This window comes from Dermacentor andersoni, chromosome 3 (assembly GCF_023375885.2).
Source record: "Dermacentor andersoni chromosome 3, qqDerAnde1_hic_scaffold, whole genome shotgun sequence".
NCBI lineage: Eukaryota > Metazoa > Arthropoda > Arachnida > Ixodida > Ixodidae > Dermacentor > Dermacentor andersoni.
Window position 1 is genome coordinate 141,897,999 of NC_092816.1, and position 7,248 is coordinate 141,905,246.

Here is a 7,248-nt window from a genome sequence, read left to right on the forward strand (position 1 = left end):
CACGAAAAGAGACGAGAGACAGAGACAAGACGCAGACACAGCGCTGTGTGCGCGTCTTGCCTCTGCCTCTCGTCCCTTTTCATGCGCTAAAAACCTCAAAGTTATGAAATCTCAAAAAGCTTTGGCAAATTGTAAACCCAACAACTAATAATGCTATTTGATTAGAAGATTTATGTGGAAATGCTGTTTCCGAGAATATATGCGCAACCATTCTTAATGAATCATTTTCAAGTCAGTTTTCGAAAACTGGCCATGTTGAATTTCATACCACATACCAACACGAATAATTACCAATCGATCCTGCGATAGTAGAGGTGCACGGCATTACCAATGTTAATAGATAATTTACCAGAACATTCACCTGGCTACGACTGCATCAGCAATAAATTTCTTAAAAGCACTAGCTTCTTTAGTTCCATAATATTAACAAAAACTTTACACGAATCTCTTAGCTCATGTGAGCTTCGAAAGGAATGAAAAATTGGGAAGGTGGTTCCAATCTATAAATCTGGCCCCAGAAATTCACCTCCTAATTATCGCGCCATATCCATGACAAGTAGCTGTTGTAAAGTATTAGAGCATATAGTACTCACGAATCTGGCTGACATTCGAGAATCCTAGTCATACTTTACTAACGCATAGCATCATTTTCAAAAATATTATTTCTACGAAACACAACTGGTGTCATTCACTCCTTAACTGCATCGCATCCTGGATAGCTTATCGTGCGCTGACTGTGTCTTCTAGGATTTTAACGTATTTGTTAAAGTCTGTCATAAACTATTACTTTTTAACCTAAGCTTGCTCCTAAACCGTGTTGATCATCGCAGTAAGGTAGGAATTGATTCATTGCACACAAAGTCTTCTTTTCAGTATTCCATCCCTCGTACATCTCAGGAATGGAACCACCTTCCCTCAGGTATCGTAGCCATCAGCGATGACAAACTTTCCCGCGAAACAATAGCTCACAATGTGTAATCAGGAGAATCATTGTATTAACAGAACAGAATGCACTTGTTTGCTTAACAGTACTGCTCTGTAACCCTTCCCCTCGTTAATGTTATACAGCCCTGAGGGCATCGTAAATAAATAAATAAATAAATTCATAGTCTTCCTTTGAGTGTCCATGTGAGGCGTCCCACTGACCTTTGGTGGCCATCGAGTCTTGATTGTACCCTTAATTTGAAGCAAACAACCCCATTTCCAAAATTAAGTCCTGGAACCACTAAACCTATCCACATACCCTGGAGCACCTTGTACCTATTGTATTCCCATAGCGCTATGTTTTTCATTACGGCTGCATTTCTCTTCCCCTTTAGAGATATTGTTTTTCCCGCGTTTTCATATATCTATTACATTCGTTTATCCATACACCAAGGTATTTATATTCTTTTACTCGAGGTATTCCCTGCGATTGTATTGGCACTCTCTGTTCACTGTTTTTAATGAATACCATAACACCTGATTTTCTAACGCCAAATTTCAAACCTAAATTCTCGCCTTCCTGTCGACAGATATCAGCCAGACATTGCAAATCACTTTGCTCGTTAGCTAGCAACAAAATGCCGTCCTCTTAAAATAAACCTAGTAGCTCCTGCTCTACTACTGTAGCCGGCGGTTTGTAGGAGAGATTAAACCCGACATTACTTCCTTCTAGCGCCCTCTCTATCCTCACCATGTATATCATAAACACCAGGGGGGATAAAGGGCACCCCTTCCTCAGTCCCTTGTTGATATCAACTTCGTTCTCCCTCCCAATCTCTTCCCATTCAACGCAAGCGGTAGTGTCTAGGTAAATATCCCTCTAAAGCTGCACGCAATCGTCACCTGAGCCTTTCCCTTCCAGAATATACCCCAAAATCTTGTGGGATGCGTTGAAATACGCTTCTGCAATGCCTAAAAAGGCCACATATAACGGTGTGCTTTCCACTCTTGATATTTCGATACACTGAGTAAGAACATAAAGTTATCATCCGAACGCCTAGTTATTCTGAAGCCATTCTGAAGTTCGCCCAAAATGTCATTATTCTCTGCCCATGCTTGCACCTTTAATTTGTTTGCCTGCATTGTTAACCTGCGTATTACCGGCGCAATGATCTACGGTCCTTACGAGTGAATTCTATCTTTCTCCCCCTTGCCTTTATAAACATAATTCAGTCTACTTTGTTGCCAACTGTCTGGTATTTCTGTATCGTTTAAAATTATCTACTATTTTCACCAGAGCTTATTTTTCTTTTTGTTCCTAGTTCAATAATCAGCCTAACGGAAACCTCGTCTAGCCCTGTGATTGTGCGCTTAGGAATTTTCTCTTCGTCTTTCTTTCAGTTCAAATTTGTCAGCACCAGCGCCTTTTCCATCTTGTTCTCTTTCATGCTCTTTTTTCTTCTAATACAACCTCGCCATTGCACACGGATGGAAGGATGTATCAATGGATGTATGTTATGAGCGTCCCCTTTGGAACGGGGCGGTGGGTTGCGCCACCAAGTTCTTGATGCTATTATGCTGCCTAATGTCCTACCTAGGTTAAACAATGAAAAAAAAAACACTATTAACTTCCACGCCCAAATTTTCTGATCCCCTATTGCGAACTGTGCTTTTGTACGTCTCCGTCTTTTGTCGTTTCCCTACTTTTCTTCCACCAGTCCTCCAATCGCCTCTTACTAATGCCTATTGCGGACATGTTTGCTTTACCACTGCTCCCGCTGAACCCAAGGGCTTCAAGGACGCCAGTGGTGCCTAGATCAACCGCTCGGTAGACGTCTTCACATTCTAATAAAACATGCTCGGTCATTTCTCTTGCATTACCGCAGCAAGCACATGCTTCTTCTTCCTTCTTATATCTCGCTTTATAGGTGCGTGTTCGAAGGCATCCCGATCTCGGTTCGAAAAGTAATGAGCTTCCCTTTGAGTTATCATAAATGGTTTCTTTCCTGATTTAGTTTTTTCCTCTTAAGTAGTTACTCATGGCAGGTTTCTTTTCCATTGCCGCCACTCGATACACGTCATGTGGCATGCGCGCCGCGTAGTGCCGATACGTGCAACCACTGCATTGCAGTTTTGTTACGTGCCACAATGTGCCCGAGGTTTAGCAGTTGCATATAACAGTTGCATGCTCAATGTAGCTGGACCTGCTTAACTCAACAGGATAAGTGTCTATTTGTCACCACCCTGTTTCGAAGTGGATGCCAATAAACCATCATTATCAGCATCATCAACAACAGCAACGTACCGTACTATCGTCACAGGATGGGACATGGGCGCCACGTATTTTGGAAACCTGTGTTTGCTATTCAGTACGCGTTACGGCGCCTCCTAGTAGCGTACAAACCGCTGCTGAAGAAGCGAATCGTAGAGCTGTGCGCGCAGCTGTAACTTGGCAACATTGGGCCCAGCACACCAATGTGTCGAGAGCAGGACAAGCAGCAGCACAAGCCCCAGGTTGCCGTCGATGCCGGGCGGCCAGTTCAGATCGTTTTCGTGAAAACGGCGGGAAGAGGCTTCGCCGCAAGAACCCTGTAATACGTGGTGCCGAAAAAGGAGCTCTTATGGAGCCGCTCTTCCTGCTTCGATGTGACTCTGCCTCGTGGGCCGCGCAGGCCTCTGACTTTTATGATTGCATGGCACGTTTGCACGGAGCAGCAATTTTCTCGATGATACACTTAATGCGCGCCTGCCATCAGATTCCTGTGGCATCAGAATATGTTCCGAAGACCAGAATATTGATACCTTTAGGGTTATACGTATTTTAACGAATGCCGTTTGGCATCCGGAACGGTGCGCCAACGGCGCTTCATGAATGAAATTCTGGGCGGCATCCAATCCTCCCTGCGTAACTCGACGACCTGCTCGTGGAGAACAGCACGCCCCAGGAAAATCGCTACCACTTTCTGCTTCTCCTCGACTGCTAGCCTACTAAGGGTTCGCCGTGAATGCTACGAAGTGCGACTTGGGCTTGTCGACCCTCACAATCCTCGGACGTAGACGTGACACTTCAGGCATCCGTCCACTACCAACGAAGGTTCTGGCGGACACAAATTTTCCACAGCCAGTAACGCGACGCCAACTGCGAGAATTTCTCTGCTTGGTGAGGTTTCACCGAAGTTTACTACCGCACTGTGCCTACATGTTGTAGCTTATTTGCGCGAGAACTATCCTCATCTGTGAAGCCAGTGGAGCTGACGTTGACAAGTGAGGCACTGTGAGCTATCTAGTAGATCAACGACGCACTCAATCGAGTTACGCTCTTGGTCCACCCAAAAACAAATTCGCATCTTTGCCTTACGGCGGACGCGTTCAATTCCGCTTTTATGTCATATAACTCCATATATGCTCCGGTTTGAGTTCAATGCAATATACCTATTGGCAAAGTTGGCGCTTCGAAACGTCACCACTCTTGCTCAGATCGACAAACATACTGCTTAGCGGCGCCTCTATGAACGCAGAGCGCGAGCGTAAAGTAAACTCAGATTGCGTCATGAGTGGAGCGATACCCGTGAGAAGTAATGCCTTCCTTTCTTTTCGCAATAATGCGAAAGTATACAGCGCGTGGATAGTATGGTTGCGAAGATATAAGCAATATTACTGTTACCTAATGGTTGCACGTGGTTTTAGCAACAGACCACCTGCTGACCAAAATTAACGACCTTTCTACCAAATAAATAAATAAATAAACCATCCAACCAACCTATCGAAGGCAATTCAATCAGGCAAATAGGATCATGGAGCCATGCAGTGTTTGAATGCAATGAGTCGTTACACAGGCAACGCACGTATGAGTGAATTAAGATAGGTAATAAAGTTAACAGTAGAAGCGCTGGGTTGGCTACATTTCATCTAGGGGAAATAGAGGTTGAATGAGACGGGTGTGTAAGGGAGATGCAATTCTTCATCGCTGATGCAGGACATATAATGACTACCAAATTGTAACCCTAGTAGGCGACGTCTAGTGCTTCTGAAAATGTTTCTCGCGTAATGGAGACTTAAGATGAATATGTCATCTCCGCGATAAATGTGACCCTGGGCCGGCAGAACCGGTATGACCTGAAAAATCGAAATTATTTGTGTGCGAAAGCCGAAGAACAGTTCGCGCGGGAAATTCTTTCGCTTTTTATGCCGGCCGACAGCCTTCGTCATAGCACGAAACAAAAATAACACGCTTTGAGTGCGAAGAGAATGGCCACAAACAGCTGAGCAGCAGCGCTGCAATCCCGACTGCCCTATCTTGCGTTTGGCCTTGCTTGGCCGCTCTGCAATACAACCTCAACGAATCTTCATCTTGGTGTTCGCAAGACTGCATTCACGTTTTGTGAGAGGCACATACTAAAATGTCAGCCCGCTTCCAAATCGGTGGCGATAAGCAGCGAAAACATGAATAGCCTTGAAAATGAATAACATATCTTTGCTTGTTAAGGACATCTTTGAGGTGGCATGGATATTTCTGCAGAAGCAGATTGTGTTTTGTCTAATTGACTCCGCAATTGACTTCTGTGCCAACAGATACATCCTAGAGTCGCTCCCTCAATTTCGTACTGAGCCGAAAATGCTCCTGTTAGTTAAATTTAAGAGCCCTCGTGAATCCTCTTTGGTTTTATTTTTGTCTTGCGTACAGTTTGCGCTACGCACTTGAATGATTATTGTGGCAAAACTGATAAGATTTTCTTTCGGTTGGGCAAGAATAGTGCAACGTGTTGATGTCATGGCCTTGCGTTTCATTGCGCACAATAGAATGAATTCTCATGCTTTTCGCCTGGAAGCCACAACGACACGAGAGAGCGACATGTACACAGCGCTGACTTGTCACTCTTTCGTGTCCTTGTGTTTTTTGCGTCGTGTCCTTTTTTCAATGAATCACCAAGTCCTAGCTTCTACGCTAAATCGCTTCGATAAGGATATTGGAAATCTCAGTAGATGACTTAGACCGTGATAAAATTCCCTTCGTAACACTTGACGGCCTCTAACAATCCATGTGCCGTTCTAACTTTGTAATGTCCATGCAACTTTGGAAAGAATGATGGACTCCTTATTTCGCGGCTATAGATAGTGTACATGTCTTTGTTATGTAGGCGACATTCACGATTCATCTAACGCGTCTATCAGCCATTCTTGATGTTTCCGGCGCGTCGGCCTGCAATTGAACTCATCGAAGTGCGACTTGGGAAGTTGTCAAATTGCCGTTCTTTGCCTTTAGTGCCATTGGCGTTCCACCCGACCCTAACAAGATTCGCGCTCTCCAGAACTTTACTGCCTCGTCCCCTATGCAATTTGTTCGTGCTCGTCTTTCTTTCTCTCCCTCCATCTGTCTCTTACACTCTCTTTCTATTTCTAACCCCTTTAACCCTTCCCCCTGTGCAGGGTAGACAACCGGAACGATACGTAAGTGGAGTGGTCACGTCACGTATTTCCCTAATCTCGAGAGCATTACACTTATGCGGTTGCCATTGTGCTGGCTTGGGATTTAGACAGCCACGCCGTTACACGTAATGGTCACAGGGCGTCGTGCCCTGTCCTCGCTAATGCAACAGTACGAGCGAGCACAGTGCTGCCTGCTGGAAGAGTACGCACATGAGTTCAGTGTGACTCGTCAATACGGATGCAGCTCTAGGCGCATTATTATGTGTAGTCATCTTATGTGTAGTCTTAATGTGCTGATGACACTTTGTCCGTACTCCGTAACTGGATCTGCGCGGAAGTGCAAACATCCCACAGCAATTAAAGTGTTGACAACCACAGCAGGTTCCCTCCAAATTTGTGGTGGTCCGGCCGACACTCGTTAAGGGGTTCTGCTTGACGCAGCGGAAGTAGCGTCTCCACGCTTGTTTTTGCTTTTATTGTGGAGTGAGCACCTGAAAGCACATTTCAACCTTGTGGTCTGACGCTTTGCACAGCAAGCAGGGTGGCAAGTAAGCCTATTTTACTTTTACTAAGAGAGCCGCGTCGGAATGTGTGCGCAATACCATAGGGCGCAATGCACGACGGTGATGCTGTCGACTCGTATTTGAGCTGGATTGGTGTAGACAGCTTTCGTTCCTCAGCTGGACTTGAATTAATGTTCCAGGTTTTACTCGCTCTAGCCTCATCAATTATAACAACACAAGATTTTCAGCACGACTCAATCTTCTCCTTCGAAAAGCAAGAACTAATTATGGGAAATTTACAGTCGCGTTTTCAGGCATTTCTGTTTGGAATTCAATTCCGTCTGATATGAAGACATCTACATTATTATCATTTTACATTACTACATTATTAACA